The 23,015-nt window shown below is 39.3% G+C and overlaps 1 non-coding gene across 1 annotated transcript; it reads left to right on the top strand.

Moving 5' to 3' along the window:
* The first annotated feature begins 17,899 nt into the window (after positions 1 to 17,899).
* On the top strand, positions 17,900 to 17,982 carry trnal-cag (transfer RNA leucine (anticodon CAG)). The gene has a single exon. It is a non-coding gene; the product is annotated as a tRNA-Leu (tRNA).
* Positions 17,983 to 23,015: the final 5,033 nt, after the last annotated feature.

The following is a 23,015-nucleotide window of genomic DNA, read 5'->3' as shown; positions in this document are numbered from 1 at the left end:
GATCAAGTGTGAACCTGTGGGTTTGTTTCAGCTTAAAAACTGTAATAACAAAGGTGTGCCTCAGCTGAACACCTGCTCCATCACCTCACTTTTACTATTTACTACACCCCTGCTAAATATGCTATTGATTTACCATATAATCTCCCAGCATGCATTGTGTTCTCTGGTATTATACTGTAAACTAATACACCGCTCTAACTGCCCACTGATTTACAGTACACAGTGTACAATGATAAAACCGAAACAGTGCTGGATTATTAAGAGACTGTTGAAAAATGTCAAAAGTGGAAGAATTTGGTCCCCTAGATCCTTCAAAAATATTTAAACAACACTTTTTATTCAGTACTACACACATATAAATAGATTGTTGAAATAGTTTTTAAATAAACATGTAGCATTCCGTTATCAGCATGCTAAGAAAGTGTAATTATGGAAGCTGGAGGGTAAATATGTGTATAAAGTCATAAGGTTTTGGCAGCTTTCATCTTTTGCTCACATTCCATCTCGGATCAGGGACTAGTAGACTAAACCCTGCAGCTGTGAAGTCAGATGTTTGTCAGTAAACTGAAGCGCTCCTGAAAACGCTTGCAGTAATTACCATGCAGAGACACAGCACCGTTTCTGCGGCTGTGAATAGGTGTGAACCTATAATGCTTATGCAGGCACTATAAGAGATGTAAACATGCATTTATGCAGACACAGTATCCCTGAACACACTGCTGCTGACTTCTCTGTGTGTGTGTGTGTGTATCTGTGCATGCATATGTAAGGAGTTATAATTGAATGACTGTGTTCAACAGCAGCTGCTGTATCTGATGTGTGAAAATGAAGTGTGTGTGTGTTTGTGTGTGTGTGTGTGTGAGTGTGTGTGTTTGTCTCACCTGTACTACACAAATAATTCATTGGCTCTACTTTTTTTTAAAAAAATGGAAGTATGGATGGAACTAATCCTAATTGTACTATTAGCAGACAAATACAGCTAGATTTGTATTTTATAACATCACAACACTCACATGTCATAGACTAGTGTTTGGGTTTTATTTCTTAATTTAGCAATAGTATGCAACTATATGGCACTGACACTATAATCTGTTGCTTTCTGACTGATAAAAAAGTGTGTTTTTACATTGTATGTCTAAAGTCCTTAATTATAAAAAAAAAACCCAAAAAAACAACAATGCATGTTATTTACTAGTGGCATTTCCAAATGTGGTGAGAAGAAAGGGTTTAATGAAATGAACCATGTGAAATACTATAAATATATAAGTCAAAAAAATAACTTTCTGGCCTTGGCATAAAGCAGTAGATTTGGTGGAAAGTCAGCACTGCTCGTTCGCTATAATGAAGCATGGTAGTGGTAGCATTATATTATGCAGATGCTTTTTTTCATTAGCAGTTACTGACCAGAGATGATGGCAAGAGGAATGGAACCAAATACAGGACAATCCTAGAAGAAAACCTGCTCCAGACTGCAAGAGACATCCGACTACACTGGAGAGGTTCACACTTTAGAAGGTGCAAGAATGGCCAAGTCAAACTGCAGACTTCAATTCAATTGAAAATCTGTAGAAAGATTTAAAAATTGCTGTTTACTAGCTGTCTCTATTGAATTTGACAGACAATTTTGCCAAGAGGAATAGGCAAAAATATCAACATCCAGATGTGCAAAAGGTTATAGAAATGTATAACTCAGAAGAGCTGCAGTTGCAATTGCATTAAAACAGAGCGTTTTCCAAGTATTGACCCTGAGGAGTGAATGTCAATGTTGTTTATGCTCACTGTTAGAATTAATACACAAAAAAATGGATCATTAATAAACAATAGTGAAAATTTTAAAAATTAATTTGTTCTTTAGATAAATTATTATTTAAAAAAATATTATTATTTATTTTATATCAAATAAAAAAGGGAGAAAATGGTTTTTTTTCACTCTGCAAATCAAGTCTCAGCAAATTGTGTAGAATTTGTGTAAATGCAACACAATACGTTTTACTGCTCAGATGTGGTGCTACACATCATTTAGTGTCCTTGAGGATCCTTCTTGAGCCTAATGCTTGTACCAATAACAAACTATTTACTGAGGAAGAAAAATGGGTGCTGGATTTGTTTTGAGCACAGTGACATCCTTTTGAAACAATAGCCTCAGTGCTGCATAATGAGCATCACATGATACACAGAAAATAAGCATCACATGATACACAGAAAAGTGTGTGTTTCATGTTTTCATATATATATATGAAATATATATATGTGTGTGTCTGTGTATGTGTATGTATGCTCTGGAGTGTGTGTGTATGCTCCTCTCCAGTGCTTCTGGCACTCCTGATTAAATCAGCAATTCGGATAAATTGTTGGTGCGTGTGTATGGAGGAAAGACACAACGGGTAAATTAAAAGCCGGGCCTGACAGAGAGCCATATGGTCCGAGTCTCTGGGAGAGCAGAGCCAGCTGAGATGAACCGATAACACTCTCCTCTTTCACCACCTCCAACAGAGACCTGAGCTGCTGGAATTTTAACTCACATGTGTTCACAAAACTACAAACTCTGCAGCTCCTCCAGCCTTCTGGTACACAGCAGTGCGAACAGCGACGGTGGGCTTTACGACAAAATGGAGCTGCTCAGGATTTGGGTTAAGACTAACAAGTCATCAATCAGCCAAATTCATCCTTGCTTTTTAATCTTTATAATTAACCTGTAATCATAAAAGTGTTCACTTTTTTTTTTACTTTAAATGTCTATTATTAATGTATTTTTTTTTTATTTTAGTTAATAGTTTACTACATTTCCTACAATGTTATTCACCTTGACATCATCCGACCAGATCTCTCACCTTCTCATCTGAGCTTTCTGCCTAATGCTAGTACTGCTTGCTAGTTGGCTAAGCTTGCTAACTAGCTGCATTGTAGTCTAAAGCTTTTTTAATGGAATTGATATGAATATGAAATGAAATATTGTTGGAAATGGGATTTGAGGAAAGAAAGCTTTTTTTAGAGCTAACAGCAAAATCATCCCTTATATTCAAAACTGTTGAAATTCTTTAGCTGTAACTTCTCACTGGAACAGTAAATATTTGCATCACTTGACAAATTAGCAGCAGAGTCACTAAACACATAATATTTCAGCATAAAAACATGTAATGTGCTTCAGGGTGCAACTGTCCTTTGCTAGCAAGTAAGAAAAACAAGTTTAGCATCATGTCTAAACCATCACATATCACAAAAGACATTCAAAAAACATTCATTTTCGGAAAATAAATCTGCAGATCAAGTATATTTTCTCGAGCCTGATGCTTGTACCAATAACAAACTATTTACTGAGGATGAAAAAATGGCTGCTGGTTTTGTTTTTGAGCTCTCAGTGCCATCCTTTTGAAACTGTATTAGTGCTGCATAATGAGACTAAATAAGCATCACAGAAAATTGTATGTTTCATGTTTTCATGTTTTGGTTGTAGACATCATTGGTGTGGTGAAGATAAAGGTAAAGGTTTGTTAAAACCTCATCAGGGTTTGGATTAGAGGAGCTGTAATTGCTGATAAGGTCAAATTGTCACTTGATGTGTTTTTAAAACCAGGATCTTCAAGTTAATCTCAACATAACGCACATGTTCAGATGCCTACTGATTCCGTTTCCTGTGTATGGCGTTCATTCTGACACCTGTTTAGTGAGTACAACGTCTCAGTATTTTATTTTTTAATGGGAACATGATGTATTTAACAAATTGGAGCAGCTTTTGTGTTTCTTTAAATGTAGGCACTCTGGCTTGCTCATCTATCCTATTGGATACAATTTGCAGTAATGATGGATTGGTGATTGGTGAAAGAGAGCGAGGAAGGAATATAGAAAGAGGGAGGGGGAGAGGGAGAGGAAGAAGAAGAAGGGTGGGGGGGAGAGAGAGAGAGAGAGAGAGATCCCACTCGGGGGAAATCAGTGCTCTGCACTCATAAACAGATTCATCATCAGCATTGACAAGCCACATGCGCATAAAGATGAGCTAAAGTGCAGAGAGAGAGAGAGAGAGAGAGAGAGAGAGATGGAGAGAGAGTTGCATTGATGTGTATCGGAGGGTTCACAGAATGCAAATGCCAAGTTCCCAATATTTTTCCATCAAGTGAAATAAGCACAGCATCTTTTAAAGGAACAGTTCATCCTTAAATTAAAAAGAAAAGAAAAAAAACAACCTATACAAATTGGCCCATGCTGCTAATAACCAGGAGACGCTTCCAGCCTCCTGCATTAGTGATTCACTAAGACATTAAGAGTCATTTTAGGGGCCTCTGCCCCTCTGTTATTGATCTCACCAACCCCTTTAAATGTTCAGTCAATCTTTCACTAACTCAATTAAATTCCTATAATTTTATAATCTCTGTTTTCCGGGCGTTAGAGCCGACAAAAGCATTAAACAAAACTGTCCTCAGACTCTTTCATTCCGTGGTCTAGTGCAAATAAACTGCTACATGATCTCTCTCTCTCTCTCTCTCCATTTCTTGCTCCCTTTCTCTTTCTCCCCCTCTCCCTCTCTCTCTCCCTTTCTCTCTCTCTGTCCATCTCTCTCTCTCTCTCTCTCTCTCTCTCCCTCCTCGCTGATCATTTCCATGGTGTTTACATGAATTTCTTTATAAGGAAATCTCCCCCTGCATGATGTAATTTGGTGGTCACACTCATTTGTATTTATTTCAGGTTTTTCATGCCTCACTGCAAACCAGATGAACTTTGGTAGTCTGTAATCTGAATTCCAGGTAAAGTGGAGGATTAAAAGTAACTGCGCTCACATACGGTGTCTGTCCTCAACCTCCAGTACATGTTTTAGATGGAAACTTACAGAAAGGAGACACTTTAGTCTTTTCAATCACACTTTAGTGGCTCTTTAAAACTTTCACTAAATCTTTTCTCAAGCACAAAGTTGGGGGACGAAAAAAAAAACAATAGAGTATACAGAATACAATAGAGTAACAATACAGCCTTATAGTCTTCCTTAAAGATTTGTCTTATTAGTGAGTAATTAGCAGGATAATTATGAGATATTTCTATGTTCCGAGGTAATTTCAAGGTAACTATGCAGTATGATCCCACTGTAACTGTAGCTGCATTCAGTCGAGTCACACAAGCTGTTCCTTATGCTTATAGTATACGGGCCACATGACCTGCTGGTTTCCAAATCTGTGAAAGCACCATAAGCTAGGAAGCAAACATCTGGATATATAAAGTTAAAAAAATAAATAATGAAGCAATCCACCAACATGGAATTTTTAGACTAGTTCTATTTTTTACAAACATACAGTATCTCAAATCCTCTAATACAGGTATGATGTGTTGGTTATGATGATGAACTGTATTCATGTGTACCAACACGTGTCCTGTCACCTTACTGTACAAACACTCTAACGTTTAACAAGCTGAATGCTGAGATCTTAATTAAAGCAGTGTGGCGGGAGGGGCTTAGTTTTATCTCCGCCCTCCTGTCTGTGGTCCTGATAGTAGCTGGCACTATTTGGACGTTCTGGTGTGTGTGTGTGTGTGTGTGTGTGTGTGTGTGTGTGTGCATTATTAATTAGATGGAGGCCTTGATGTGAGCTGCTTCTCTCTCAGTCTGTTAATGACAGTAAATGAATAGTAATTATAGCCTGTCAGTCAGACACACACACACACACACAGACACACACACACACACACACACTAGTAAGAAATAAATGTTATCACTGGTTTATTGGAGAGTTATAGCATGTTATTATTGTGGTGTAGTCATTAATAATTATGCTTTATGTGCTGTGTGTGTGTGTGTGTACATCTGTCAAAGAGAAGGTGCATCACCTCCATCTACCCAGTAAGAGGTAAACATGTTCTGCACACCTTCCAGCCTCTATCTTCTCCTCTCACTCATCCAGCAGCGAAATATAACAGCACAAGCCGCATCTCTCTGTCAGCGGATGGAGAAGAACGAGAACTGTTGTGTTCAAAAATCTAATGACTTTGACATACAATGCAGGAAGTAATCAGCCATCAGAAAGGACAGTCTATAGAGAGAGAGAGAGAGAGAGAGAGGGCGAGAGAGAGAGAGATATTATAGTACATCATGTGAGATATATGAGAAACCAGGCACTGATCCACACAGCTGTAGATACAGTGATCAGATTTGATGAGTCTTGCTTTTATGTATGCAAGACTGATGAAGGCATTTTGCTGTCATAGTTTGTTCTCATATGTCCCCATAGGGTGAAGAGTCACTGCAAATGAATACAAGCTCTTTCCCCCGATTACCTTTATTCTATTGTGGGTGTGGTCTCTTTCAGGATGGCTCCACCTTTATCCACAGGCCATGAGGTCTCACTGATGAGGATAAAAATGTTCTAAATTAAACACCATGACAGTCGCCAGATATTTAGTTCAGAGGCTTACATTTCCACCACTACAGTGTTAACACTGTAGCCATCTGCTCTATCGACTGCTATTTTTCCACTTCTTGCACAGTTCAGTAAGTTTCAATCCGACCCAAATCAAAACATTCGCGTCGCTCGCTTCGTTCCACGGCTCTTCAAATCAGGCATGACCCTGTAGAGATAAAAATCACACTTTCATTGTCCCTGAGACTCTCTTTGATGAGTGCATGTGTTTGCTTCCATCTTACCCCTTCTTGTGATGAGGCCCCCGGGACCCCCTCTTCATCCTCACACTACAACCCCCTCCCCTCCACCAACTTCTCCCCCATTTCTCAACCCCCCCCTCCATCCCCCTCTCCATCTCATCACTCTGGGCTCCAGGTGTCTCCTCCGTCCCCCGTCCCAGCTGCTCCAAATGACGCATTCCAGTGCAGCCTAATGACCGTTGGGACACTGGGGACACGGGGCGTCTCTCGTCTCAGCCCCTCGTCCCCTTCACCGCCCCCCAGGGGCCCCAGAGCTGACACAGATAAGGCAGGACACTCCAGGTGGTACGAGAGCATGGGGGACTGAAAGTCATGAATACATTAACGGAGCGGGGTAATGAATTCAAATTAAATTATACGTGCCGTGCAGTGTGCAGCAGCAGGGCAAGAGCAGCCGGTGGGATATTTTAGGAGTCGAATAATTACACCTTTCAGCCTAAGGATGGTTTATAAAAAAAAAAAAATGCATGAGATTGGAGAAATGCATGGCTCTCTTGTACTCAACTGGAGCAAAAAGAAGAAAGAGGACAAAAACGCTAATGTCCTGAGTGTCCTTAGTGCAAAGCATTCTGGGGAGTGATCCAAGTGACCTGGCTAAGCTCAGGCTGGGAGATGTGAAGAGGTGAGAGACTCCAGCTGTCTCCATGGGCAGTGCGAGATCAGACCTCAGGGATAAAACTGAGGGGCAAGTGGGGGACGCAGACTTGCCTTGAAGACATGCCAGGCTTTTGATGAAGGGAAACGGGAAAAGACAAGGCCTACTTTCTCCTCAGAGCCTCGGGGAGGACAGGCTTGATTGTCTGTCTATTGTTCGGCTCATGCTATAAAACAAGCAGTCGTCTCAGCAAGCTCATAGAAAAATGCTGCTTGAGTAAACACACTAATATGTCCTAATAGGCCATTCGCCCTTCGCAAAGGAAAATGGAACACACTGCAAAAACCTGCACAAAGAAAAACCGTGTGATAGGTGCTTGTTTAAATCATTTGGTACGGACGCTATACACCGTACTTTCATCAAAAACATAACTGCCATATTCATCTTACCATAAACATCAAAGTCATGCTTACTATCTGAAGCACTTGTACTCAGGCTAATGCTAATAAGTAATGAAACATTAAAGCTACCGCATACCGTATAGCTTAAAATGTTGCTAACAACCATCTCAGATTTTTATTCATTAAAATAGATTTCAGGGCTAATATGGAAAAATCACATCACTAAGCCAAATGATGTCTTTTGAAGCAAGTGTAGTTTGGATGATGCTAAACTGCTAGCTGTAAGCTTCCATAGCCTTATAGCTTTAATGCAAATAAAAGAATCAAACATCAGACACCATTTATCTTTGCTGCTCAACTACATTCGGTGTAAAAGAAAAGCCTGTTCATTTCTCTCTTTTTTTGGTTAATCTGTTCTTTAATAATGGCAGGGAAAGACCTGTGTATGTGTTATATTTTTGATTAGCGAATATTGTTCGATGGAAGACAGATAAAGGCAATTATGTTGTGTCTCTGGAATAATTAGTCTATAATGTGACCCGTCTTTGGATGTGAAGCTGTAAATGGTTAAGGTTAAGGTGCAGAGTCAAAGCTTAGAGCTTTTGTCATAATTGTATTCATATGAGATCAAAGTGAAATTCTGCATCAAATTTTGTATGAAATGTGGTTTATTATTCTTCAGTTAATTACCAACTTATAGCTTTTCATCATCAAGTCTCTCTCTCTCTCTCTATCTCTCTCTCTCTCTCTCTCTCTCTCTCTGCCGAGTTTAGATGCAGTTAATTTGCTTTGGCATTGTGCTGCATTAGTCTTTGGTGCGTAGCTCTTTAATCAGACAGAGAGACCGAGATTTGCTCTAGATGTGAGAAATGAACGGGAGGGGGATCTGTCACGCTGTAATTTTCTGTTGCAAAGGCGTAATGTGAAAATGACAAGAGCAATCAGAAATTAATGGACGACAATACACAGGCAGCACGCACAGACACAGTCTTAATTACAAATGCTGAAAGCCAATTAATCCGGTGCCACGGTGCTCTCTGTTTTCCGCTCTGATTTGGCGAGATGGAGAGATGCAGCGATATGACAGTGCGATGGAGAAATGGAGAGTCCGAGAGAGAGAGAGAGAGGGAGAGAGAGAGAGAGGGTAAATATCAAACACCAAACAGCCTAAAGCTTCATCCTATAGTGCTTTGTTTCTCTCTCTCTCTGTCTCTCTCTCTCTCTCTCTCTCTCTTCTCGATGCTCCACATCTCTCAGTCTTCACACCCTCCCGTATGTCTGCTATGTTCTCCTTCTGTCATCTTCGACCCTTTCTCTTCCCCTCCCCTCTCTCCCTCTTATGCCTCTCTTCTTCTTTTTCAGTCTGTTATCTTGTTGAACAGCTCATACCCCCTGCCTCCTGCTCAGTGGAATTACAAGGATTAGGGCCTTCTCCCCAGACGGCACACATACGCACACACAGGGAGCGGCCTCGGCCCCTGGCTGCTTTACACAGCTTGCCTGCAGAACAACAATAACACGACCCTGCTCTTTCGTCCTTGCTCTTTCGTCTCTCTCTCTCTCTCTTTCTCTCTCTCTCTCTCTCTCTCTCTCTCTCTCTCTGTCTTTCTGGGTTTCTCACACATATACACAGACTTTCCCTCTCCTCTTTCTCCCTCATTTTCTCTCTGCGTCTCTGCCCTTTGACACCGGCTGGACAACACGAGCAGGCAGTCAATAAATCAAACCCAGGGTGAGCAGTGATGGAGATTAATGCACTCTGTGTCACAGTAGCTATGCTTCCCATGTAGGTATTAAACTGCAATAACCAAACCATTACTGAGCAATTGCTCAGGTGGGCCATTAAAGAAGCAGTTAGGTCAAGAATTAAATCTTCACTTTACCCCCAAGCAGAGCCAATCAGGCACAACATGTTTGGTTTGCTTCTTTACTTTTGTGCTGGAGCACTGAGGCATTTCTGTGATTTCTGAGATATTTCAGTGATCTTAAGATATCGAGCACAGAGTTTTGACCCTCGGCATGGTCATAGCTGATACACTATGCAGTGAAATATTAATAACATTTTTGCCAAATAACCTTTGAACATATCAATATGTAAGATATTTTCAGAATCGTTGATTTTATTACACTTTTAAGATTTTAAGATTTTATAGTTTTCTAATTATAATGCATTTTTAAACAAACAAATAAATAAATAGGTAGAAAAATTAATAATAATAATAATAATAATAATAATAATAATAATAATAATTTACATTCAAACTTTGGATTTCAGCTTAATGGTGTTAAGCTGCTGGTTAATTGAACATTTACATTTATTTATTTATTTATCAGTTTGTTTATAATAATAATAATAATAATAATAATAATAATAATAATAATAATAATAATTAAAGAAGAAGGAGAATATACAAATCTACATTCAAAATTTCAGCTTAATCTTGTAAAGCTACTGTTTAAATGAACAGTTACATGTATTTATTTGTTAATAATAATAATAATAATAATAATAATAATAATAATAATAATAATAATAATAATATTAATAATAATGGTGTTATTTATTTATTTACAATAGATATAGAATACTACTTACAATATAATGCCAAAATAAAAATATTTTTAATTAAGTTTAAAATTAAATAAAATAGAAGACCTGTGGTTGAGGTTTTGCATTTCAATATTCAGGCACTAAAACACTAAAGTGGACAGTCTAAACTCAGGGACAGCTAAAAGCTCAATATCAGAAGACCTGACAGCACATCCATGAGTTTAGGGATGGAGGAGCTCATACAGAGCATTATTCTGTATATACAATAAGCAGGGGTTTGTACTGTATTTTCTGAAGTATATTGGAATGATGTGAACAGATCTGCAGTGTGTGAGGGTTCTGGTGTCTGAGATTTGTATCTACTGAAGCCGCTATACGCGATCAGCCTAGAGATCGATGAAAAGGGAATTGCAGCAGTCGAGATGAATGTTGATGAAACTGTGGCAGAAACTTTCACCATCTTTTATGTTCACCAAGTGGAAGAAAAAGATGTGAGCAAGATTAGAAAGACGAGAATGTAGCATTCTAAGTGAGTGTAGGACTGGAAAATACATAATAATGACATTTTTAATGTTATTGGCAACGTCTGGACACAATTTAGGGCCAATAATAAAACAAAACTTCCCTTTCATCACTGGGGGAGTTCATCCATAATTTTCTATCCTAGTCCTGGCTTCTGTGCTTACATATAGTTTGAATTATTAGTACTGTGCAAATGGAGATTGTAATGCTTTATATTACAACACAAGAACACAGATAAAAAAAATCAAAGAGATGAGCCCTGATCCCTGGAGAACATGCTGAGCTACAGAAGCAGTGAAGGATTTGTGTTTGTGACTAAACGATATGCTTTTAACCAGGCACGATTTAAGTCCATAACTCCAGCAGCTAAGAGACGTGTAATGATTATTTCATGATTTACCTCATCAAAGGATGCACAGGGTTCAAGACGGAGTACAAGGTCCATGTAGTGTTCAGAAGCCAGGCACAAAAGGCACTAATAAGTGCTATAACCTTGTCAAACTATCGTAGATTACAAATGTTTTGTACATTTCCAGGATGGAAGACTCAAGATCAGACAGTTGTTGTTTTAAGAGTGAGTTCTGACCATATGATCCGTCATATCCCCTTCACAAGATGTTTTCTCAGTGCCTAGAATAATAAAGACTGCAGTGAGAGGCAGAGCTTTCTCCTCCAGAATCTCCCATCTCTGGTATAATTAGTGATCAGGAATTGGACAGTCTCATTCTCACTAACTGATGTCCATCTCAATATTTATTTATTTTATAAACCTTCTTTCCTTCCCAGTGAACTCGATATGAAGCTGAATTATTATGAGCCACACCAAATGAATGATAAAGACATTCTTCTAAACTATCCATAAATTTGAGAAGTTGTTTGTGATGTTCTGACCTCCTGTATGCTCGACTAGGAGTTGTTTTGTGACTAGAAATTGTTTGCGTAAAATATTATAGAGGACAGAACTGCAATGGAGACTAGATGGCAGGACTCAAGGCTAAGGGCTCAGGGCTGTCTGGATCAGGCGATGATCAGGCTATGTAATGTAGGTAATGATAGCCAGTGTTTTCCTTTCCTTAATCCTGTTTTGTGTTTCAATCCTGATTATAAATACTCAATGTAACAAATAATCAAGGCCCTTCCTGTCCATTTGCGTGGAGAGTATTGGGTCCTGTATCTTTTTTCTTGTATTATCTTTTCATCTTCTGCTATTTTTCTTAAATTTTCCACAGTAGCAGTTATTAAGAAAGTGTTCATAAATGTCGTCACACAAAGACCAAAAAAAATATTGTTTATATCCACAATGAGGACAACAATCAGGCAAGATATCACTTAAAAGCACTAAGTTGCCAGTTTTTCAGTGGTAATATAAAGACAGAAGAACTGACACTTTTAATATAGATGAAAATTGATCTGATCTCCATAAACTGTATGGAATTTACCACACATATAATATCATAGGATTTCATTCAGTCTACCATAACCATCACCATCCACCGTTCTATCCATTAACAAATGTGCTTGCCTGAGATAAAAAACAGAGGCCTGTTTTGTGACTTGTGATAAGCAATATCAGTTTATCCCAACACACTAAATGTGTAGTTGTTGTAGATTATGTCACAAGGGCGTACAAACTTTTGCACATATGTATATTCAATACAATGCCTCAAATACAGTTACAACTATGTAATCCCGCAAAAACTCATTACATTACTGACCGAAATCAACGTGATTGGATGTTTTATAAATGAACTGAATGTACGGCAACCAGAATGTACAATGTCCATGTTGGCGTGTGCTGTGGGTTTAGCGTAGTGCAGCTGTATTTGTTGTCATGTTTATTTTTAGAGCACGTAGGATGCAGAAATTGTGAAAGCCTTAAAACGCCCCGCACTAAACAATAAGCACCATATGGACGACTTAATCTAACGTATGAAACGCACGCAGACGCTTCCCTTTATCTCAAAACTCAAGCGCATCATGGGTAGTAGCACATCCGCCGTTGGTGTAAATTTGGGGGATGTGTGTGTGTGTGTGTGTGTAGAAAGGGTAGGGGGCAAAGATTAGAAGGTGCGAGACAGCAGATGGTTATGTCTAAAAAAGCGCAGAGTGGTTTGGGCTGCAGTGTGAGTGTGTATGGTGGGGGATTAGGGGGCAAAATATTTCAAGATGAGGCAGAAATATTAATAAGCATCCATAAAGCTTAATCCCAACCTAGTGTCTTTTAACATGTCAGTAATGAGCAAGTAAAAAGGTCGTCGCCTTTACACGACAGACTCACACACACACACAGAGCATATGAGCCTCTTTACCTTATTTCTACTCCTTTGCACTGTTTATTTAAAGATGCTTGTATATCAATTCTCAGTATGGGCATATAGATAGAGGCTTGAGTCACGTTTAGTCTTCTCATTTAATCTTTTTAATTGCTAATCTGATAAATGACCCAAATTTGAGGAGAGTATACATACATGCCTGGCTCAATCAGCAGTGATACTAAATGATGGAATAAACCTGTTTTGCAGACTTCCACAACATTAAACAAATAAAATGTATTAAATATCCTTGTTTATTATTATTATTATTATTATTATTATTATTATTAATAATAATAATAATAATTAACTATTAAACTAAAATTATTATTATTCTTTATTTATTTATATTTTTTATATTATTATTAAAAAAATGTTAGCACTGGCAAGTTGCTTTTGGACGGATTACACCAGCTCACACCTTGTAAGCGACATCTAATTTAAAGACTTTAAAGAACAATTTGCTCCTAAATCTTGGCACTAAACTGCACTACACAAAAAGTGCTTGAGCTTGTCCATAACAGCCTTCATACTGAAACTAAGATGAGGTTTTTTTTCATGATTATAGATTACAATCAGTCACACTAGTCACATCTTAAATCACGCTAACTAACTTTTGTTTAGTCAAAAATTTATTTCTAGAAAAGGTTTTATAATGACAATCGCCAGGTCAGATTAACCGTGACTGGCATTTGAGGAATTTCCATTTCCATCAGTAATGCCTATATATTAGGATGAAGATATTATTGTAAAATTAAAAGCCTTGGTCAGTGAGACAGAATAGTGCTGAATAGTGAAGAGACCATTCCTCGCCTTGTCGGGATTCATCTCTGCTTTAACCAGAAGGGAAGTTTTACAGTTTAGCAGGCAGCAGGGCTCTGAGTCTTGAATCCCTGACCATATGGAGGAGTTTTGTCCTGTCTTTGGCACAGATGGCGTCCAGAGCGGCCACAATGCCACTGTGCCTTTTGTTTTTCCATCTCACCCTTAATAAGGTGGCAGATATAATAATGGACAGAAAGAGAGAGAGAGAAATGAGCTGTCCTAAATGGGCACCCAGAAGGACCTTTTCCGAAGAGAACGCATCCAGAGATGTAATGAACGATATGATAATGAATGACTAATTATGCCCCGCGATGGCTGTGGAGGGACGCTCCCTCGACCTGCTTCTGACAGACTGTCATCAAATCCCTGAAGGGCTTATCAAAGCCTGACCCTGAAATAGACCAGAAATCTGTCCATCCGCCACCTCACACACTGCCAGACATGTAGGCGTCCGGTCAGTGCATGTGGACATGATGACAGTTAGGGCAGTGTCACCTCACTGCTGGATCTCATGATCATGTACAGAGGAAAGAATGTGAGACAGAGAGAGAGAGAGAGAGAGAGAGAGAGAGAAGGAGGATGGAGAGAATAAGAGCAAGATGGAGACAGAAATAGAGAGAGTGAAAAAGAGCGAGAGTGAGTGACAGAGAAAGCGAGGGGGGGAGAAAGAGAGAGAGAGATAGGGAGAAAGGTAAGAGAGAGGGAGAAAGAGGGAGAGAGAAAGAAAGAGGAAGGAGAGAGAAAGGGAGCGAGAGAGAGAGAGACAGAGAGAGTGAAACAGAGAGGGAGAGAGAGACAGAGCAAGATGGAGAGACACAGAGAAAGAGACAGTATGAAGGAGAAGGAGAGAAAGAGAGAGAAGCAGGAAGGAGAGAGAGAGGAAGTGTGAAAGAGAAGCAGAAAGAGAGAGAGAGAGAGAGAGAGAGAGAGAGAGAGGGAGCGAGAGAGGAAGGTGGTTGCTGGGATACAGCTGCCTGTATTTACACACACATAATATATGTACATGTGTAGCAAAATGACTTATTGCTTGAAGCTAAATGTATTTCCCATTCAAGCATGTCATGCTCGTTCAGCCTATAGCTCATTGTGTGTAGCCTGCGGACACAATCCCGCGTGTTCTGATTGGCTAGAGCGGAAAACGTGACTCGCTAAACAAGCAGAAAAGCTGGAGAGACACCAGCGTCATTCATTATAGCATCACAAACACTCACTGCATTAATTGGGTGGAACATTTTCATTTAGAGTATATCATTTATCAAAACTCTACTATATTTAAAGTGTACTTAAGAATGTGTTCTGTATTTTAAAAAATCTAGTTTACGAGATTATGACATCTTCAGTCAGAAAGAGTTTATAATATCTGAAAGGTTTCAAATTTTATTTCAGAACTCGCTAGTCACAGAGATTCATTAGCATGCTTATTGTTTACATATAGCATTGGGTCCTGTATCTTTTTACCGTTCCCCCGTGTCTACCAGTGTACTATATTTCTTAACATTTCCTCAGTAATAGTTATTAAGAAAGTGTTTAAGAATGTTGCCACACAAAGACATCTTTAGTCCGAAAGAATTTGTCATTTTTTAAAGGTTTTGAATATTATTTCAGAACTCACTAGTCACAGAAAATAATTAGCAAGCTAGCTAGCTTGTGGCTATTTTTACCTTTTTACAGTCGTATTGGTGAGTTAGCTTTGTCATTTGTAATTATTTTAATTTACACTTTAATTTCTGACAGGAAACAAGCGTTAGCGTTAGCTAAGAGCATTACGTGGCACTGCACTTTAACTTCAAAACCCCAAAATAACACACTATCTATCAGGAGACAAAACACCATGATTTGATATAACAGTGCAAAAGGAAAAAAACAGGCTCACACTGTTTCTGTTTCTCTTGTGGGCTCACACACATACACACACGCGCATACACACACACACACACACAGTGCATATTCCTCTCTGGCATATATTATTCATCCATCTGTAGTGCTTTCTAATGTTTCTCCTGCATCTCCACAGGGAAGCACATCTGGAGCTGCAAGCATTACACACACTCACACACACACGCACACACACAGAGAGAGAGAGAGAGAGAGAGAGAGAGAGATCCTCACTTTCTCTATTCTATTCTGCAGGTGGAGGTGAGAGGAGAGGGTGTGATGGATGGGTAGCAGCTCCAGCTGCACTGATTTAGGTGTCATGGTGGCACCGTTCCCTCGACAAGAGCTGCACAGAGACAGTCTTTGTCACTATGATAATTAACGGAGAGAGAGAGAGAGAGAGAGAGAGAGAAATGCTAGCTCAGGGGAACAGCCATTTTGTGATGGTGCAAAAGTGTGTAAGTTATGGTGTGTGTGTGTGTGTGTGATAAGTCCTGTCCGGATAGCACTGCCCCCCAGCCTCCAGATGGCCATCTTCCAACAGGTGCTGTGAAGATAGGGGGAGGGTGAGAGGTCTGACATCTGCTGCCCACACACTTTACACACTTGCTGTCCTCTCTCTCTCTCTCTCTCTCTCTCTCTCACACACACACACACACAACACACTTCTAAATCTCATTATAAAACTCCATATTATACAAATTTCCTCCCACACACCTGGTAGCTGTATAAAGGTATAAAACTGTAGTATCCTTTTTAGCATACTTTATTGTACTTGTAGCAAACTTTGTGAATCACGTGCAGCTACATCACGAGAAAAGACGCTATATAGTTTGTGTCCATTTGTAAGTTTGCACCACACCCTCTTCCTGCCAGATCTGGGCAGTGCATCAGAGACCGAGCTAAGGAGGTGGATCTCAGGTTGGAACAAGAGAGAGCTACTGTAACATCAGGGATGATTAACATATAGCACACACACACACACACACACAGCTCATTATATTTATAAAGTATATATAATGAGCATAATAATAGTGCAGTTACTGCCTCAGAATGACTATGAGCTATTATTGGATTTATCATGAATAGGATTAACCAATCAGAATCATGCATTTTAACATTTCTGTTGGAAAGCAAGATCTCTACACTCAGGGATATTGAGGTACAAGCTGATGAAGTACTACATTATACTATAGGATAAAAAAGTCATTTTGTGTCTTACTAGCAACTTGTGTCCACCATTTTCAGTGAAACTGTAATTAATTATTGCATATCAATGTTTTTAATGTTGCAAGATTCCTTGCTCATGCTGTAAAACTACATTTCATATCATTCCTTGCCATCACTGCTTCTCCCGCTCTCTGACCTCTAGCTATAATCCCTGAGCAAATCACACTTCTCATTATACAGTAATTGTACAGATCATGTGCTGAGTTTTTATACATATATCCTCCCTTCTGACATGAACCCCTGGCTATACCACTGCAGGGCCTGATTGTAACACGATGCTGAAATCTGGCAGCAACTTTTCAGACCTGCTCCACATCATGCTGTCAGGCAGCGGGGACAGACGCGAGCACAGGTAAACAAAAGCTCTATTTAAAAAGCTTGCAGACGAATCCAAATTGTGAGGCAATCTCAGGAACAAAACACAAGCAACGGTCAGGCAATTGGCAAGCAGCATTGACGGAGCCAAACAAGTGTTGAGCGTCACAACAACAAAATACAAGACTTAACAATGACACAGAGCGTCTACTGCACAGTGAACTGAGAGCTGTGTATAGCAGTGTTCATGATTAAGTCCAGGTGTGTGTGTGTGTTCAGGATGATGGTGACTTTGAATGAGCCAAACCCTGACCCTACATTTATCAGTACTTAATAGTATTAGAATGAATATCAAATTGTAATATGTTAAAATAAGTATAAAGATTCCTGAATGGTGTAATGTTTTCAAAGCGTGGATCCGTACATGCTTTTTCAGCTAATATTGAGGGTGGAGGAGTTTTGTGACAGTTTGCTTTAGGCACATTTTAGAGTGGTGTACATGAATTCCAGAAAAAAAAGGGAATGAGTAAATAAATGTAAATAAATTACACTGATCAGGCATAATATTATGACCACCTGCCTAATATTGTGTTGGTCCTCCTTTTGCCTGGTCAGGGTACATGTGTATATGTCAGGATGGCCGAGCGGTCTAAGGCACTGCGTTCAGGTCGCAGCCTCCCCTGGAGGCGAGGGTTTGAATCCCACTTCTGACAATGAATTCTTATCAAAAGAACAACTAATGAAGTGTACAGCTGTGTGATCCTACATACTTGTGTTCATGTTAGCTAGGTGCTTTTACTACTTTTGTCACCTCAACAACTTCTACATCAAGATTCGGAGACGGATACATATTTGTATATATACTACATGACTCATTCTTCTATTGTGGATTTTTATGGATGTTTTACTATGTAGCCCTAGCCTTAACACACATACATGTCCAATATACTTGCTACTGAACACCAGGTTCACATTAGGACAAGGAAAATCCTGACTTTAATCTGTCTGGTTTTATTTAACATGATTTCCATACATCATACATGCCCACGCATCCTACAACATCATATAAATGCCTGCCACTAGCTAGAAATTTGCACATGGACACTTATCGAGAAACTCCAGTTAACGACAACCATGCCAACACACATGACTGTCATTACTATCACACACAAACAACCATCCATAATGCGAATGCCTCCATCATACATCAGATACACACACACACCATCAGATACACACACACACTGTGTACTACTGTGTGTTGGCAAAGCCTGAGGGCTGTTATGGCCTGCAGTGTGTTTACACACCCCTCCATCCTCCCTACAGGTACACTGAAAGCTCCAAGCTGCATCTACACACACAGACATACACACACACACATTTGTGCTGTTAGTGTTGTAGTGCTGCACATACAGTACTTTTGTCTGGATAGGGAAGATTTTCTAATAAACTTAAAATAAGACTGTACATTCTTTCAGCTTGTTTTTATATTGTTTAGGGTAGCAAGTATCAGAAGTCTCATGCATGTGTATTCCACCAGATGTTTTTGTTAGTGCTCTGGGAAACACTATTAATACATAGCAGTGGTTAAACTGGGATTGAGGAAATGGGAATGTCCTGGTTCAGAGTTGTGTGGGTGTAAGGGACACAGAAACAGTACTTTTTCTGTATAAAGACCTCAATATTGATATCATGGAAATGTGGTTTAGACAATCTGTTTCTTTTGGTTAAATTAAGGGCTTCATTTAAATCATTACACCGAGGTGGGTAGCTCTTATGTTGTTATGTTGCTCATTATATTATATCAAATTGATATCTAAATATATTCCTTCTGGTGAGATACATGATACAGTAAAGCCCTTAATTAGCACATTTTCCATTCATTATGAAATGTATGTACACAGCAGTTAACAGGTGCTTTGACAGACGGAATGGGTTTTTTTAAAATGTCAATTTTAAAATGAATATATTTGCAGTGAGAAACATTACAGCATTATTCACGGCAAAAATGATGTCTCCGCAAGTGAAAATGACTTAGACATAATACGTTTCTCTAGTATTTTCCACTTATAACCATGTATAACATTATTAAACCTTCTTTCTCCTTCTTCCTCTTCGTTTACTGTAATTGTATGTTCTCTCACTATTATTATTATTATTATTATTATTATTATTAGTGATGCTAATACAGTCAATCCATAGAATCATATGAATGAATGAATCTGACTGCCAAAGAGGCGATGCCGCCAATTGTAATCAATGTCATTATGTATTGTCACCAAACATGGCACATACACTATATTGCCAAAAGTTTTGGGACATCTGCCTTTACATGCACATGAATTTGTGAGGTCAGACACTGATGTTGGAGGAGAAGGCCTGGCTCACAGTCTCCACTCTAATTCATCCCAAAGGTGTTCTATCAGGTTGAGGTCAGGATTCTGTGAAGTTCCTCCACACTAAACTCACTCATCCATGTCTTTATGGACCTCGCTTTGTGCACTAGTGTGCAGTCATGTTGGAACAGGAAGGGGTCATCCCCAAACTGTTCCCACAAAGTTGGGAGCTTGAAATTGTCCAAAATGTCTTGGTATGCTGAAGCATTAAGAGTTCCTTTCACTGGAACTAAGGGGTCAAGCCCAACCCCTGAAAAACAACATCTGAATTCAATGATTTGGAGGGGTGTCCCAAAACTTTTGGCAATATAGTGTATGTTTAGCAACAGGCTAAAACAAAGCTCTGAATTCATGTACTTAAAACAGGAAGTGAGGTGATATCTCAGCAACTTTAGTAAAACTTCATGCTGGAATAAAGAGTATGTTAGTGCTTAAATAAAAATATGAATGTATTAGATAAATCATTAGTAATATAGTAACATAGTATTATATAGTAATATATTAATTCATTGTAAGTATACAATAATATACTTATGCTAATATAGTATTAAGTATATAGTAATAATGTAGTAATAAGTCTCTGGTGGTCCAGAGGCAGCATCCCACACTCTCATAGCCGTGACCCGGGTTCGAATTCCCGCGCAGGGAACCAAACCAGTCACTGAGGGGTTCATTCTTAGTGCCAGTCCCAAGCCTGGAAGGAACGTTATATGACGTAAAACCTTTGCCATAATCAAATATGCAAAGCAGGATGATTCAGCTTTGGAGACAGTGAACAGGGAGCAGCCAAAAGACACCAACAACATCAACAACATACAGTATCGTACCAGAGCACTAAAGGTGAGCTACCATTTTGCATGTTGTTTAGTATATAGTGTAATGGTTTCAGCAGTTTAAGATTAAGATGAAGCCTTTAACCAAACAGAAAGACATGGTCACAAATTCATCAATCCATACAGAACAACTGCAGTAGAAGAGAGTTACTAATTAAAATCCTGAATGATTTTTGCTTAATTTCTCTGAGCCCATGGACAAAAACCAAAACAACCTGAACACAACCAGATCCTGGACCAGATCCATTAACCTCTTGGGTTTAGTATATAATGTTCAGAGAGGAGGTCGCTATACCATCTCACTCCGGTTAAATACAATCAAACTGCAAAGTGAAACACAATTTCCTCCATGCCACAGACACACACACACACACGCTCCCACATCTCCATACTCCCTCTAATCAGGGCCCCTTTGTTTCTTCCCAAATTATCTCCCGTTATTATGCATTCTGTTCTCCAGCCTGGGCTTAGATTGTTTAATTGCTTATTCAAGAGAGCTATTTAGAAGACACACTCCACTGATATAGCCACTGTCACACAGGAAAGTGAGTCTCCTCTGATTCGTCTCCAGCTCCTTCTCCAACTTATTGGTAATTACTCGGCAGAGCTCTTGCTTTTCGGCTCTGCTTTGTCATGCTAAGTGAAGTGCTACCCGGCTATAACGTGCAGGGTTTTTTTTTTCTTCTCCTGTGGAACCATTTACATCCTGCCTATTTGTCATACAGTAATGAACAGGACAGGGGTAATATTAGTACAGGACACATGGCTGCTTTAAATATGGTGTATATCAGTGGAGTTATTTGCACGCTGTAATGTAATAGCCCTTATTTCATGATACAGTAAAATAAAAAAAGCAATATATCATTTTTATTGTCCACAATAACAAGGCTGTATAATGGTTTAACACCTAATGTGGGGATTATTATAAGCATCTCCATTGGTGCTTCATTACTGAGTCCCCTGGTGTGTTACTAGCTTATTGTGCACGCGCAAGTGTGTGTGTATGTGTGATTGGAAGGAGTTATTAGGCAGATGACGCGTGCCATGCTGTGCACTTCTTAACACTATAAGCGTTTGGTTAAATTGGGGAGTGTGTGTTCATGCTCTCCGCCACACAGCTGTCACTCAGCACATCACACACTCCCGCTAGGGGATAACCGACATGAACAGAAAGAGCTGACCTTGTATGGATCCATCACCCTGTGGCTTTTTCTTGTTTGGGCTTTCAGTAATTCATCATTTTCTAGTTGAAGCTCCACCTTACTGATACTAGACATTGAGATATTGAGCAAGAGCAACTTTTGTCTGTTACCTTGCTTTCTCTCATGCACACATGCACACGTTGTCATATCTCACAGTGGTGTGTGTGTGTGCTGCAGTGGGGGAAGGTTGACAGATGGCATATGGCGTTTACGCATGGGGCAGAGGGATAACGGCTGCTTTTGAAGAGGCCATGCGACACACCGGCCATGCAGACAGCGATCCATTTAACCAGATCAATAACTCTGGCCGTGGGAAAGCAAGGAAGCTGGTGTGCAAGGTTCCTACTGCCCTCTGCAGCTCACACACACACACACACACACACACACACACACACACTACATATGTGTTATGTCATTTAATGTTATCTTTACTGAACAAACCTATGGGTGTATATTATGACATAACACAATGATAATAGAGTCACATAATCATACCCCTAGTCACACTTAGTATTTGTTTGGTTGTTTATTTGCTGTATGTCACTTCATGGTTCCATTGTAGAGCTGCACAGAAACCCATCAGCTAAATAAGGAAGTCTTAAAACTGAAGAGAGAGACACAAATTGAGAGAGAACACAGAGAGCAGACTGATGGGTGGCGTCTATGTGAGGCCATAAATTTTAGGGTTGAATTGGGTGTAAGCATCAGGTCAGGGGGTCAGACTGACCATTTAATCCTGACCTCTCGACCCCAACCATGCAAAGCTCCCACCAGCCTCACTACAATATTGATATTACCACCAGAAGCTACTTTGCAAGCTGTTTGTTATTTAAACAAAGCTACAACCAAACTGCTAAAGCTAGCTAGCTAAACTACATGCTAATAAGAAAGAGCGGCTAAATACATTGAAGCTGCTTTGTCACCGTAGTTAACCTGAACTTTAAAACAACAACCGGGTAAAAAAAAAACAACAGATACAGAGAGAATACACTCCTCTATTCTGTGTTCAGATTCAGATTTTTTTTCCAGGAATCTGGCTAGCTAGCCTCAGTGGCATCGGATAACTCAAAGAACATTACATTAAATAGCTGTATTACATTTGTATTTTTGCTGCAGTGTGTCATCCCTGTTTGTTATATCATATTGGTCAGTGCTAAATTGTACCTTGAGTTCAGTAAATTGAGTTCAGCTGTCCTACTCTGTCGAGTAAGATCATTCATTGGTTCGTTGCCTTATGTATGTCCTTAAATTGATGTGTCCTTTTGGATGTCTACAGTATTCTCGCTTGTGCTTTGCATAAATTACAAACAAATGT

Source organism: Hemibagrus wyckioides, linkage group LG27 (assembly GCF_019097595.1).
Source record: "Hemibagrus wyckioides isolate EC202008001 linkage group LG27, SWU_Hwy_1.0, whole genome shotgun sequence".
In the NCBI taxonomy this organism is placed as follows: domain Eukaryota; kingdom Metazoa; phylum Chordata; class Actinopteri; order Siluriformes; family Bagridae; genus Hemibagrus; species Hemibagrus wyckioides.
Note: the sequence above shows the minus strand (reverse complement) of the source record. Positions and strands in the feature narration are given on the sequence as shown.